Source organism: Hemicordylus capensis, chromosome 3 (genome assembly GCF_027244095.1).
Source record: "Hemicordylus capensis ecotype Gifberg chromosome 3, rHemCap1.1.pri, whole genome shotgun sequence".
Lineage (NCBI taxonomy): Eukaryota > Metazoa > Chordata > Lepidosauria > Squamata > Cordylidae > Hemicordylus > Hemicordylus capensis.
Window position 1 is genome coordinate 190,937,082 of NC_069659.1, and position 16,279 is coordinate 190,953,360.

Here is a 16,279-nt window from a genome sequence, read left to right on the forward strand (position 1 = left end):
CTCCTTCGAGGAGAGGGGGCTATCCATCTGTCAATCCCCCCCCCACCACCATAGAAGTGTACTGCCGTGGGAGGGGAGGGAGAAAATGCATATTTTTTCCTTGATAGACATACTTGTTGATGGATGTACATGGACGTACATGTTTAAAAAAGAGATGCCTTGAAAAGGACAAGTTATTGCTACTGTTGCAGGACTAGGTTTGCACAAAATCCTAAGGGTAGAACTACCTTTTATGTTTTATGTTTTAAAAAATTGCCTTTCCAAACTTCAAGACACCCCACATAAAAATACGAGCCATATACAAACCTTTTTGATTGTGTTTAATAGCTATGGGAGTGTTTAACATAGCAGATATGTATTCAACCCCAATAAAAATCCCCTCACCCCACCTCCAAAGACAGACACCCTTTATGCATCTCATACTGATGCATACTAAGCAAAGACGCAGCTTTTATTATTGTTTTAGCAGCGGAAGAGCAACTGGCCCCATCCAACCCCAGCATTACTCCAATGGCTGTTGCTGGTGTCTATCTTGTGCTTCTTTTTAGATTGCTAACTCTTTGGTGCCAGGGAATCATCGTCTTATTTATTTCTCTATGTAAGCTGCTTTGAGAACTTTTGCCAAAAAGTGGTATACAAAAATTTGTCATCATTGTCACACAAAGATCATCTTATACCTAGCAGATGGCACCTAGCTGGAAGGAGAACTGTATGTATCAGCAGCCTCCAACTGAGGTGTGAATGCTCACAGGATCCATGTCCCTGCCTTTAAAGATTTACAGTGGTCCCAAACATTCTTAACAATAAAGGATCACTACACAGTCACAGACATTCCTCAATTTCATTACTTGTATTACTTTATTTTGCTTTTCTTCTTACAAGTTAATTGTAAGAACATAAAAACATCAGAGAAAATAAAATTAGATAAAACATGAACATATATAATGCACATTTAGAATACATCTAAATTACAGCATCAGCATATCATTGCTTCCATATCAGGAAGCTGGTGGGTTCCAAGTTTAACGTTTGTCTTTTATCAGAAGTGGGGGGAGGCAGAGACTGACATGTTTAGGCCTTGACCTCTCCTCAGGGCACTGGAAAACAAAAGCTGGATGCAGGAATGCTAATCCGAAAACAATCCCAAAATGAATCACTGAAATAAATGTAAAGAAGTACACCAGACTGAAACTCCAGAATAATTCTTGGTTTCTTTTAACTTGTTGCTGAGACAATCCTGGCTTTTCAGTCCAATTAGTCTGTTACACAGTTTGACATATTTATTTACATGTATTTCAGGGAGACATTTTGGAATGTATTCCAACTGGTGCACTGTTCACTAAATATCCCTTGACTTGAACATCTGTTGGGAGGCTCTGCTTCTATTCTGATTATGTTGTCCTCCACTTCTCTCCCCACCACACACAAATTGTCTTTTATCCAGCACATACAAGTGCCTGTATTTTTGGAAATTTATTTATTCAGCCTGGCTGGATCAGGCAATTCAGGCCCAAGACCTACCCAGTCTAGCAGCTCCTTTCCCAAAATGACCCACCAGATGCTTCTGGGAAGCCCACAAGCAGGAGATGAAGGCATGTCCTCTCTCCTGCTGTTGCTCCCCTGCAACTGGTATGCAGAGGTAGCCCAAGCACGTCATAGACTGTTACAACTGCAATTTCTTTTACTTGGTTATTCGAAGCTTTTAATTTGCCTGAACAAAATTTTGTATAAACAGTGTGCAAATATCTTTAATCCAATTGATTTGGTGCTGAAAGAACAAATCCTTAACTAGTGGATAATTGTTATGTTTGGGTGCAGTGGAAAAAGGAAGTTTGATGTAGGATCAGTTGCTGTAGGAACTTCTTTCAGAGAGGGACCCTTGCTATACTTGGAGCTGGGAAGAGAGGAGAGAAATTCTTAATTCATGGAGCATTGCTCTCCTTGATTATCTGTAGCCCTATACTGAGACTATAAATTAGGGAATCAACAGACCCCAATTCAACAAGATGGAAGATAATAATCTTATTTAGAATATTAGCATACTTTTAAAGACCCTGAAGAATAGGGACCCTTTTACAACATCTGCAGAAAAAGCTGTTCAGCATCAAGTGAAGCAAACATATTTGCCAGAAAAGAAATGTTATGACTAAAAGTCAGACTTTTCAAGTTTACTGTATTGAGCAAGTCCAACAGTAATGCAGATCTGCCTTTTCATTGACTGTACCAAACTTAATTTTCTTTTTTTCTTTGCCTGAAATTACCATTCAGAAAGACTAAAAAGATTTGCATAACAATTTGTTAAAGAGTTTTTAGATTTAGGCAAAACCAATTCATGGGGGGAAAGTGTCCCCATGATATTATGTCTATTGCCTCTTATGTCTTCATTGAGATGAAAGTCTGTACAGTTCTAGCATGGGGCTCTTTGCATGAATAAATCATCAATACTGGAATACAGCATTTAACGTCAGATTAAATAAACACCATTTAACTTGCTACTTAGTCTTGCACATATAGCAGTTACACTTGGATTAACTGTTCATTTGCAACAAGCAAATCTAACTATCAGCAATAAATTCAACAAAATGGAAACAGAATTTTAAAAATGCACAAAGAATTTAAAGCCAAGTGCTTACAAAATGACTAATTTTAAATAGTTTTGTTTGCAATATTGTACTTTTAAAAATAGTGGCTGGCATCCTCTAATGGTGTGGAGGTACAGTGTGCCAAGTGCTGCCCAGAGCTGCACTGTGTGTGATTTTTGCCATTCTCCCTCCCCAAAAGTGCTTCCTTCTAACTTCCTTGGGTGGGGGGTGGGGGTGGGGGAGAGGTGAAGGAAGTGCTTCCAGAAGAAGGGATTGGTGAATACTGTTAAACTCCAGCTGAGACTCTGGATTACTAAATACTACAGAAGAACTTTGTATGTGGCTTCTTCAACACAGTTAATGAAGATGACAGCCAACATATTCAGATCACAGTAATCAAGTGATATTGTTACATTTACTGTATGAACCAATATGTTCCTTGATCGAACAGTCCAAACTTTAATTGAAATAAAGTACACACCTTTAACAATTGGGTTTTGTTTTTATCATTGGGTTTTGTTTTATCATTTCTAACCTTAGAAAGATAAAAACAAGGGTTGAAAGTGGAGAAGAAAATTAAATATCTGGGTGTTTGGTTGACAAACAATAATTCTTTGTTGTTCTCAAATAATTATATTAAAATATAGAATACAGTAAAAACTGATTTACAAAGATGGTCCAATATGAACTTATTTTTAATGGGAAGAATTTCAGTGGTGAAAATGAATGTCTTGCTTAAAATGTTATTTCTTTTTCAGACTATTCCTATAATCAATACTTTAACTTGTTTTAAGCAATGGCAGAAGGACATAACTAAATTTGTTTGGCAAGGGAAAAGACCAAGAATTAATTTTAAAAATTTAACAGATGCAAAGGAAAGAGGTGGTCTTACCCTACCAGACTTAAGGTTGTATTTTGATGCTGTTTGTTTGACGTGGTTAAAAGAATGGATAACATTAAGAAATTCTAGATTACTTGATCTGGAGGGATTTGACAGAAGGTTTGGATGGCATTCATCAAGGGCGTAACAAAGCTGGAGTGGGCCCAGAGACAAAATTTTAAAATGGGCCCCTCGCTGATACACACACTCACTTCACAATATATAGTATGTGACTTGCCTCTGGGGGGGGGGGCCCAGGCAGCCGCCTCTCCTTGTCTAATAGTAGTTACGCCCCTGGCATTCATATTTGTGGTATGACAAAAGTAAAGCACAAAGATTTTCTTAACCATTATATAAGGAGGAGTTTAATAAGAGTCTGGGTAAAATATAAAAAATGGTTGGAACCTAAAACTCTGTTATGGGTATCTCCGATTGAAGCTTTAGCACGTAAAGAGGTAAATATGCAAACGCAATGGGATACTTATAGGGATCTGTTATATTTTCAAGAAAAGGACTGTAAGTTAAAAAGTTTAACTGAAGTACAAAATTTGGTTAGTAATTGGTTTCAGTATCATCAGCTAAATGAAGTTTATAAGAAGGATCTTAAAGTTGGATTTGAGATCAGATGTCGAGATTTGAGAAGGAGCTGTGTGAAAATGATGAAAAATTAGTTTCTAAAATGTATAAGCTCTTGCTTTTGGAGGAGACAAGAAACGAAGTGGTTAAAACGACTATGGTAAAATGGGCTCAAGATGTGGGGTGCAAATATAGAAATGGCAGCCTGGGAAAAATTATGGAAAACTGATTTAAAGTTCACTGCATGTTATGTTCTAAAAGAAAATTATTATAAAATGATGTATAGGTGGTATTTGACACCAAAAAAACTGGCATTAATGTATTAAAATATTTCAAACAAATGTTGGAAATGTGGACACTCTGAAGGAACCTTTTTTCATATGTGGTGGACTTGTAGGAAGGCTAAGGCCTTTTGGGAGATGATATATAATGAGTTAAAGAAAATATTTTAAATGACATTTCCTAAGAATCCAGAATCCTTCCTGCTGGGAATAACACAAGGAGTGTTTTCTACAACTAATTTAACATTCTTTATGTACACTACCACGGCAGCCAGAATAATATATGCACAGAAATGGAAGAGTAATGAACTGCCTTCAAAAGAAGATTGGCTGATAAAAATTTTGGAATATGCAGAGATGGCAAAACTTACAGTACTGATAAGAGACCAAAATTTAGAATGCTTTAAAGAAGATTGGAAACCATTCTTATTATATTTAAAGAACTATTTTCCTAATATTGATTTTACAACAGGGTTTGAAATCTAGTAATATTAGCAGGTTGGGTAGATCAAAATCGTGTTTGTAAGGTTTAGATCTATGTTTTGAATTATTATTATAGCAAGGGTTAATTCTATAGTTGGTGATTCATGAGGAGGTGTGAGCGGGAAGTCCATATTTGTTCAATATGTTGTGAATGTTAAGATATTGTTAAAATTAATTTTAAAAATTAATTGGAAAAAAAGAAAGATAAAAACATGTTTTCTTAGAAAGTAAGACACAAAATATCACTAGTGGTACATGTGTAAATTTAAATGCATGCCTTTTACAACTCATGACAGTACAAGTCTTTTCCAGATAATAAATATTCATGCTTGAAAAAGCAGTATGGTATGGTCTCATGATACCCAATTAAAAATTCACTCCATTGACCTGGGGTTTATTTCCTAATGTGGGACCTTCCCGACTATTTTGCTAATAATATGCATCAGTCTCCTGAATACTCAGTAGCACAATAGTATCTTCTCTTCGCAAAGGAAATATACTTTCCTCATCTATTATCCATGGATGTCAGCTTATGCATGAGCAGAATTTCTTTCTGGAATTTTTTTTCGGGGGGTGGGGGGTTGTTGTTCTTTCAGTATCACAGACTATGGAGTGCTGGACTTTGTCAAACCACTCTGGTGCAGAGTGGTATAGGAGGAGATACCTCCTATATAGTATAGGAGTGTGTCAGTTGCTCTGTGGAAGACTAGAACTTTCTAGTCCACAGGACTTTGGAAATGGAAGATTGTGTAGTCCACAAACTTGATGGAAAGCAAAATGTTTGAGCAAGTGCACAGAAAGCAAGGCAGCTTTAGTGACCATGGGTCTTGGAGCAGTACAGTACAACTTTTCATTGGGGGTAGAGAAGGGAAAAGGGACAAGCTACCATCCAAAGCCTTAGTTATCCTGAGCTGAAATACTCCAAAAGATTATCCAGTCTAGAGCAGTTTCTGCATCATTGGGAGTTATTCTACTGTTCATAACAGTCCAGGGGCACATGTGCTGTACAGGTAAACACCTTCACAAGTGATCGGAGTCTATAATCAAGACTTCCATTACTACTGCAAAGCAGAGTCACCCACCCAATCAGCAAGTACTTACAACTTCACAGGCATGGAACACAACCAAGGCACTACATGACACCCAAGAAGAGATGCAACATTAAAATTTAGATTCACTCTCATATACACAGCACACTTGAAGAAAATGTTCCATTTCTTACCGGTGGAACTGCCAGCCAAATGCTTACAAGCTCTTGATTAAAATCAAAGGGAGGAGAGCTGCTAGAAGGCCAATAAAACTACTTGTAGGTAGTATCTTGTCCAAGGACTACCACCTGACTCTCTCTCATGTAGTTCAACCCTTTGCTCCAAAGCAGAATCATCAGTCCCTAGTCACCCTGAACATCCAGACTCCAATGTGCACCATAGAAGAATAGCTACAGATGACTCAAGAAGAGCAAGCCATAAAGTGCTTGGAAAGGCATCCCACATCCAGTCATTTGACTGATGGAGGGGAGATCTCTTCTTGACCCCAGTTATGGTGATCAGTCAGACATAAGACCATCAGAACAGCCCAGCTGGATCAGACCCAAGGCCCATCTAGTCCAGCATCCTGTTTCACACAGTGACCCACCAGATGCCTCTGGAGAGCCCACGGCAAGAGGTATGTGCATGTCCTCTCTCCTGCTGTTGCTTCCCTGCAACTGGTATTGAGAGGAATTGAGACCATCAGTGAGAACAAACAAGTTCTTTAGGAGAGGGTGCAAAGCAGAAGCATTTTAAGTTTTAAATACTGAGCCAACTTGAAACCAGACCTGCTACACTCTACCAATCTGTGCAATGTCACCTGCCATCCCCACATCAAAGTGCAATTCTAAGAACATTTCTGTGGCTGTTGCCTAGGAAGAGGGGTAATCTTTCCCTCTACCTTATCTTAATGCTGGGGAACAACATCTAGGACAAATCTCTTCAGACCCCACAAAATAGTCTCATGAATGTTCCAGGTATGTATGCACAGCATTACACAGCAACCTCTTTAGGGGTTTTGAAATCTAGCCAATGGCTGTATCTACTTGCCATGCGATGCCCCTTATCTACCATGACTGGCCTCTGATCTGCTCTAAGTTTGTTTTGTGCTTTCAAAACAAAGCAAGACCTTTCCGTTGTCCATAGGAAAGTGTTTTGGAATGTTTTAGAAATACAAAGTATGCGTAATGGGATGTGCATAGTTTGCACTCATCTGCACAAAGCCTTTCTGCACTATAAACCTAAACATAGTAGAATAAGTGTCAAACACACATCCTATGAATAGCCTAGACTAACTACACACTCTCTCCTTTGCTCACAAGTCTTTTCAAAGCAAAATGAATTAAGCAAAAACTTGCAGTTCCAAATAAAACTTTATCTAAAGAATTCTTTGAAATTTAATATAGTCATACTTTCCTGAAGTCAGTACTTATTTTAAAGCCAGCTCATCTTCCTCCACTCACATTTGAGCGGAGTAGAAATGGCGCCAACATTCAGAACTAGGAGGTTTGGAAGTTCATTCCCAGAGTTTGGAGTCCACTCTGCTGTAAGCCCACTACAAGCCAAGTTCAACCCCTCTCTGAAGTTCAGGCCACCTCCTAATGTGCTCTGCCTGGTACTAGTCCCCCCAGACACAGCCACCCCTTCCCTATCCAAACCTATCAGGTGACTGAAGTGGGGAACGGAGCATTGGTTTCACTTACCGTGAAGGCTTCTCCTGGTTGGTGTTGCCAGGGACACCTCTGGGTTATCCTTTCCCACTAGCTCCAAGGCAGGACAGATTTGATTTGCTAAGAGAAACTTGGCCGCGCCTCCTTGGGGCTAGGGAGATAACCCTGCCCAGTTCTTTCATCCGAGAGGACAGCGGTACAGCAGAGGCAGGGCCAAACAGTAACAGGTACTAACAGTAAGAAAAAACGTGAAGGATGATACTATACAACATTAACGGTCAAAAACACAGCAGTAGAAGGTATTATGGAGACCAGGACCTCAGGTATGAGAAAAGGAACCTCCGGCGGGAGGCGGCCAGGAGCGCTAAACTGTGTGGGTCGAGGTGTCCCTGGCAACACCAACCAGAAGAAGCCTTCACGGTAAGTGAAACCAATGCTCCGTTCTCGGTTGTTGTTGCCAGGGACACCTCTGGGACATACCACAGCTTGGCCACGATATGGGGCGGGTGCGCTTCGGCCTACTCCCGAGGGAGGACTCCCTGAAGCACCCTTCTGCCGAACGCAGCTTGAATGGTAGCGTGGGTTTCGATTTTATAATGCCTGGTGAATGTAGAGGGTGTGGACCAGGTGGCAACTCTGCAAATGTCCTGGACTGGTGCGTTGGACGAAAAGGCTGCCGAGGTGGCTGCTGCTCTCGTAGAGTGTGCCGAGATGTGCCTTGGTGGTGTGATATGCTGCGTCTGATATGCTAGCGTGATGCAAGCCCGTATCCATCGGGCGAGCATGGGTGATGTCACAGCGGAGCCCAAGGACCTGGGGTGGAAAGAGACGAACATCTTGTCCGTGGTCCGGAAGGAGGCCGTGCGGCTAATATACTTTTTGAGGCAACGCCGGACGTCTAGGTTGTGCCACAGCTTTTCCCTCTCGTGTACTGGGTGAGGGCAGAACGAGGGAAGGAAGACATCTTGGGACTGGTGGAACACGGACGCCACCTTGGGTGAGTCTCACAGCTTCCCTGGAGAAGATGCAGAACGATTTGTTTAGACAGGGCCCTCAACTCTGAGATCCGCCGTGCAGAGGTTATTGCCACTAAGAAGGCAAGCTTGAATGAGAGCACTCTGAGTGGGATGCTTGTGAGAGGTTCAAAGGGAGCCCCCTGAAGCGCCTTCAGAACGACATGTAGGTCCCATGACGGAAAATGGTGGACCGTTGGTGGGGACAGGAGGGTTGCTCCATGGAGAAAACGTTTCAGGTGTCCGACCTATTTCCCGAGATGAGGCCCACCAGGGAGGCTGCCTGGCATTTTAAGGTGTTTGGACGCAAGCCCTTTTCTAAGCCTTCCTGCAAGAAGAGGAGGAGGTGGTGTAAGTTAGCGCTGCCTCTAGGAACCGAATGGCGGGTGGACCAATGCAGAAACGCCCTCCAAGTACATTGATAAATGCGGTTAGTGGAAGGTCTACGTGATGCTAACATGGTGGCCACAACCTTGTGAGAGTAGCCAAACTGTCTCAGAGATCGCCGCTCAGTCTCCAAGCGGCAAGCCTTAACCACCCCGGATCGGGATGTAGTACCGGGCCTTGAGAGAGTAGGTCGGGACGGACCGGGAGTTCCCAGGGAGGCTCCTTGGAGAGGTGAAGGAGCTCTGGGAACCAGGGTCGACATGGCCAGAATGGAGCTATCAGAATGCCTTGGGCCCTCAAGAGCCGTATTCTCCTCAGGACCCTGGCTATCAGGGGGGTTGGTGGGAAGGCGTAGAGCAAACCCTCCGGCCATTCCGTCGAGAGCGTCCGACGCCACCGCCGTCCGGCATGGAAACCTGGTGATGAACTGAGATAGTTGGGCATTCAGCGGGGACGCGAAGAGGTCGATCACTGGAATCCCCATCCTGCTTATGATTGCCTGGAAGGTGGTCGGGTGCAGTGACCACTCCCCTGGCTGAACGTCTTCCCTGCTGAGCCAGTCTGCCCGCACGTTCAGGTCTCCTTTGAGGTGATGGGCTGTCAAGGACTCCAGCTCCATCTCTGCCCAGGATAGAAGATGGTGCACCAGAATCACTCCTGGTGCAGTGATTTTGAGTGGGTTCCCCCTTGGCGATTCACATGCGCCTTCGCTGTGGTGTTGTCTTTTTTCACTAGCACGTGACGCTTGTGGATTGTTGAGTAGAAGGCCATTAGCGCCAGCCGAATGGCACAAAGCTCTCTCCAGTTGATGCTGTGACGTTTTTCTGCGTCTGTCCACAGGCCCCGGGCCGTCAGATTGAGGCAATGGGTGCCCCAGCCCCTGTCGCTGGCATCCGTGGTCACTATGATCTTGGGGGAGTCCAGAAACTCCCTCCCCCGGAGAAGGTGCACCGGGGAGAGCCACCAGTGGAGGGAAGTCCTGATAGAGGGCGGCAGCCTCAACCTCACCTTCCTCTGTCGAGCGCTGGAGCGCTGATGGGGGAGAAGGAACCACTGGAGAAGTCTGTAATGAAGGCGGGCCCAGGCAACTACTTCTATGGTGGCGACCATCAGACCCAGAATTCTCGCTAGAGACAGGAGCCAAGGGGATGGAGAGAGCAGGACGCCCTCTACCTCCTCCCTGAGCATCTCGAAGTGGTCCTGGGGCAGGAAGAGCCACTCCTTTTCTGTATCAATGAGGACGCCCAGGTGACGAAGCTGATGGGTCGGGACGAGGTGACTCTTTGCACGGTTGACTACAAAGCCGTGGCGCTCCAGTTCTGACAGAGTTACTGAGAGGTGCTGCTGTGCCTCTGGGTAAGAGTGCAATTGAAGAAACAAATCGTCTAGATACGCCATGATCCTCACCCCCTGTAGACGAAGGTGTGCCACCTGGGGAGCCAGCACTTTGGTGAAGATTCTGGGGGCGGACGAGAGGCCGAAAGGAAGAACTGCATATTGGTAGTGGAGGCCCACGTACTTGAAACGCAGCAGCCTTCTGCTCTCCTGGTGAATAGGTATGTGTAGGTAGGCCTCTTTGAGGGCGACAGAGGCCAGGAGGTCTAAGTGGTGCAGGGCCTCTGTGATGGACCGTAACGTGTCCATGTGAAAGCGCTCCTGCCTTACCCACTTGTTTACATATTTTAAGTCCAAAACGGCTCTTTTGGACGGCCTTTTTGGGGACGGTGAAGAGAATAGAATAGATGCCTCTCCCCTCCTGGGCCGAGGGGACCGGCTCTATTGCTCCGATTTCCAACAGGTGGAGGATTGCCTGGGCCATTTCTGAGTGCTTTGGCGCAGACCAGGACCTTGGAATAGGAAGAAACCTTGGCTGGGGGGAGGCGACCAGCTCTATTCTGTACCCCGAACTGATGACCTGAAGAACCCAATTGTCTATGGAGAACTCCCAGATAGGGAGGAAGCACCCTAGGCGACCCCCCAGGGAGCCCCGAATGGCGTCATTGAGATGACTTTTGTTTGGAAGGCTGGGGCTTGAAGAATTGCCTGCCTCTGTATGAAGTGCGTGGGCGGCCCCAGGAACCGCGCTGCTGTTAATAGTCTCTGTCTCGGCCCCTGAAGGGGCGAGAGCCTCGAAAGGGCTGAGAGTGTGAATAGCCTCTTCTAAACGCACGGTCCGACTTGCGGCCCGCCAGGGGCATAGTCTTGCGTTTGTCGTGGGATTCAATTAGGACGTCCTTAAGAGCGGCTTCCCCAAACAATTTAGTTGCATCGTAGGGCACCGTGGTCAGGTTACTCCTTGAGGCATTGTCAACTGACCAGTTTTTTAGCCAAAGGTGGTGACGCCCCAATACTGATGCAGCAGCAACTCTTCAGGAAAAGGTAACAGAGTCCAATGTCGCATCCGCTATAAAGGCCTGGGCCTTCTGCACCTTGACCAGCTGTTGCCGTAATTTAACTGGGTCAGAGGGCGTGTCATTGAGCAGGTCATCTATCCACAAGAGGGAAGCTCTCGCAGCCATGGAGGCGGCCGTGGCCGCTCTAGTGGACAAGGAGGAGTTATTGTGTGCCCTTTTGAAAGCAAGCTCAGCCTTTTTATCGGCTGGGTCTTTTAGGGTTACCTCACCATCCCGCGGGACCAACGAATTGGAGACCAGTTGGGCGATGGGAGCATCGGCGCAGGGCGTCTTGAGCAGGTCGGATGGTTCCTGCTGATAGGAACAGAAACGGTTAGTCACTGACATAGGCTTTCTATTAGCCGCTGGGAGCAGCCATTCCTGCTTCACTACTTCTGTGAATAAGGTAGGAAAGGGCAGGAGGATATCTCTAGGTTTTGCCCGTGGGAAGACAATTTCTCCTTTGTTAGACGTGGAGGAGTCAGGAGGAGCGCTCTGATGGATGCCTATTGTCTTAAGGATTCGAGACATCAGTGGATTATAGTCTTCAGCCACAGCCTCTGGGAGACCGATACAGTCTCATTATCCTCCCCGCCAGACCACTCGCCTTCCTCCCTGTCTGGATGTTCAGGTCTTGTGGAAGACCTCCCAGGTTGGAAGGACTATTCCCAGCCTCAGAGTCCGACACGTTGGAAACTATTGGTTTAGCTGGTCTGGGATCAGTAGGAGTAGGGTCCCCGGAATCATGCTCAGAGATCTCAGAGGATCGGTGGGGGGGGGGGGGCGGCATGCTGTGCTGGCTTTTTGACTTTTTTACTTTTAAGGTGCTTTTTCTTGGCTTTTGCCTTTTTAGGTACAGGGCTATCAGCAGAAGTGGAGGAAGAGCTTTCAGAGGAAGAGGACTCCCTTTTTCTCTTCCTATACTTTTTCTTGCTCTTCTTAACTGGTTTAATTTGGTACACAGTCTCTATGATGGTGTTTTTAAACCACGCCTGCCATTCGGGCGGAACCGATTTAGGTATGGCTATGAGAGGCTTGGGAGCTGAAGAAGCGCCAGTGCCTGACGTGCTAGCTTGCCCTGGAGTAGCATTAAGAGCGTCCACGGGTTCCCCTTGCCCCTCCCTACTAGGGGAGTCTCTACCCAAGGCCTCCCCGGAGAGCTGGCTGGGGAGTTCCAGAATGGGCGCCACTCCCTCTTTTCGTGCCATTTTTGCCTTCTCCTCCCTCTGGCGCTCGTGCCTGATCATTATCTCCCTTATCGCTTGCGAGGTGGGGGGGCGGATTGGCACAAGGCAGTTTTGAAAAATGGAGGCAACCGTCGGCTGGGAGCGTTCCTGCTGCGCGTCTGGCTGCCGAGGCTCGTGTCTCGCAGCCCGAGGGCGGGAGAATGGCGGCAGGGCGAGAAGCGAGCGGCACGGGCGGCTCTGAGGCGGCCGTCGCGGGCAGCGTGGCCGTGTTGGGGCCGCGGAGAGTCCGGAAAACGCTGCCGCTGCCACTAGGGCCACCGGCGAGACGGACAGGGAGTACGTTGTGGAGAGAGTGCTGGAGGCGGGTGGCTGAGAAAGGCTCTGAGCAGGCAGAGAGGCCCCTTCTGGGAGAATGAGCCTGAGCGGCTTTGAGGTGCCGGGACCAAACGGCTCTTGGCAGGGTCCGCGTGGCACCAAAACAATCTTTCCCCTGCGCCCAAGCTCCATACAAGAGGGGGCGAGAAGGGGGGGAGGAGATAGAGGAGAAGAGCAAGGGAGCGACATGGAGACAGTAGGGTGTTTTTGTTTGTTTGTTTGTTTTAAGACAAGAGACAAAGGCTGTGGGAATGGAGACCAGAAACACGGGGGGGGGGGGAATCTCACGACAGGAAGATCAGAAAGAGAAGAAAACGTTGAGGAGAGAAACGTCTGCCTGGAGCTGAGCGAGGACAGAAAGAACTGGGCAGGGTTATCTCCCTAGCCCCAAGGAGGCGCGGCCAAGTTTCTCTTAGCAAATCAAATCTGTCCTGCCTTGGAGCTAGTGGGAAAGGATAACCCAGAGGTGTCCCTGGCAACAACAACCGAGAAACCTTACTGCAAGGCCTCTACTAGATCACTGGCACTGCCACAGCAGCCATAAGGGAAGATGGGAGAGGTAGGTAGTTATTTTATTCAAATGTATAGACCACCCCAAACTTTCATGTGTGGGTGGGGTTACTACAACAAATTAAAATGAAAACCACTTAACACAATTTAAAACAATTTAAAACCACAGTTCAGTGAAAAAGCAAGTGTGAAAAAAGTGTCTTTAGAGACTCTCATAAGCTGTCAGAGATGGGGAGGCTCTTATTTCTGCAGAGAGTGCATAACCAGCCCCCACACCCGTTTTTGGACTACAACTCCCATAATCTCCAGCCACTGTGGCCAATAATCAGGTATTATGAGAATTGTAGGCCTACATCTGCAGGAGGGATGAAGCTGAGCAGCCCTGGCCTAAGCTGTTTAGGGCTTTATAGGTTATAACCAGCATCTTGTATTTTGCCTGGAAACTTACTGGGAACCAGTGTAGATATTTTAGCATAGGAGTATTATTGTCTCTCCGAGATGACCCAGAGACCAACCTGGCTACTGCATTTTCAGACTACATACAAAGGTAGCCCCACATAAAGCACATTGCCGTATTCAAGTCTGGAGGTTACCAGCATATATACCACTGTTCTGAGGTCTATCTCAAGAAACGGTCACAGCTGGTGTATCAGCCAAAACAGACAGAAAGCACTTTTGGCCACCACCTCAACCTGGAACACCAGGGAAAGGTTTGGATCCAGAAGCAACCCCAGACTGCATACCTGTTCTTCCTGGGGAAGTGTGACCCATCCAGAAACGGCAGATCAAAATCATCTCCTGAGTTTCGACCCTGCACAAGAAGTACCTCTGTCTTATCTGGATTCCATCTCAGTTTGTTATCCCCCATCCAGCCCATCACCACCTCCAGGCAGGCATTTAGGGGGGGTCATGCCTTCTGCTGATGACGACATGGAGAAATAGATTTGGATGTCATCAGCATGTTGATAACACCCTGCACCAAATCGCCTGATGATCTCTCCAAGTGGTTTCATGGAGATGTTAAAGAAGTTCAGATTTTGAAGAGCAACAGTCTCTAAGGAACAGCATCTGGAATCTGCTCGAGGGGTAGGAGCAGAATCACTTCAAAGCAGCATCTCCCACCCCCACCCCTCTCAGAAGGATACTATGGCCACTAGTATCAAAACCACCGAGAGATCCAAAAGGGCCAACAGAGTCACACTCCTTCTGTCAGTTCCCCATTTGAAATCAACCATCAGGCTGACAAAGGCAGTCTCCAACCCGTAGCCCACTCTAAAGCCAGTTTGAAATGGGTCAAGATAACCAGCATCCTCCAAGACTGCCTGGAGCTGGGAGGCCATAACCCTGTCAATTACTTTGCCCAACCACAGAAAATTGGAAACTGGCCTATAGCTGCTTAACTCTGAGGGTTCCAATGCATGCTTCTTCAGAAGAGGTCTAATGATTAAGGCAAGGAGGCATCCTGCACTCCCTCAGAGAAGCATTTATAATATCTACCAGACCTTGTACAACAATCCCCCTGCCAGGTAGTATAAGCCATGTCTGACATGTGTCAAGAGAACAGGTAGTAGGCTGCACCATTCCAAGCAGCTTGTCCACACACTCAGGAGTCACAAATTGAAACTGATTCAACATGCAAGAGGAGTTCCTGGACACCACTACATCAGACACTGCAGTAATTGTGGGGTCTGAGTCTAAGTTAGCCTGAATAAGAAAGATTTTATCAACAAAGAATTCATTCAAAATGTCACAGCGGGTAATTGATGGTTCCAAATTCTGATTCAGGGGAGGAGGGGCATGTACTAGCCCTCTCACAACCCTGAACAATTCTGCTGGATATGACCTTGTGAATGCAATATGGGCAGAAAAGAATTGCTTCTTTGCCGCAGATCACCTGAGCATAGGTCTTCAAGTGTGCTCTATGTTGTAATCTGTCAGATTCAAGTTGAGTCTTTCTCCACTTGTGCTCTGGTTGTCTACCTTACTGTTTCAGCCCCCATAGTTCTTCTGCATACCAAGGGGCAAGTTTTGAAGCAGGCCAGAGACTATGCTTAGGAGCGATCATGTCTAGTGCCCTGGTGAGTTTGCTGTTCTAGTTCTCCACCAGAGTATCAACAGGAACACTTGCAGAGCCACTATTAAATCTTCCCAAGGCTTCTTGGAATCCTATTGGATCCAATAATCTTCTCAGGCAGACCATCCTAATATGCCCCCTCCCCTTGTGGAGGTGGGTGGCTGTAAGTCCAACCTCAACCAGGTGGTCTATCCATGATAAAGGGGAAATCACAGGAATCCCCACCCATGGAATACTACCCTGATCAGATTAAAATACCAGATAACACGAGCGACTAGAAACATGCATCGGTTCTGAGACCGCTTGGGATAGGCCCATAGTTGTCATGGCCAATATGAACTCAAGAGCCACTCCAGACAAATTGGTCCCAAAGAACAATCAAGTCCACCACCACAAGCCTGAGGAACTCCAAAGCCAAGCCTGAGACAAAGTTTATCAGCTCAGTTACACTCTGTCGAGCAGTGGAGTGATCAGTACACCAACAAAAATCCCACTCTATTCCTGGTCCCCAAACATAAGTACACACATTTGATATGGTCAGAAACTTCAACAGGGATTCTGGTAAGGAAGCTGTTGTTCTTATAGACCACAGCGACTCCACCTCCCTGCCACATCCCCTCATCTGGTCCTCAACAGAGTACCCTGGAGGAGAAGCTGGGACCAGACCAGACCAGGCCACCAGAACAGCCCCCCAACCAAGTCTCTGGGATACATACCAGGTAGGGCCCGTCATCCATAATCAGATCATGGATGATTTCAGATTTATTCTGGACCAACCTTGTATTACAAAGGAACAAGGGGAGGCTCTATGGGTTGGTGGCTGGCACTGCTCCCCAAGGT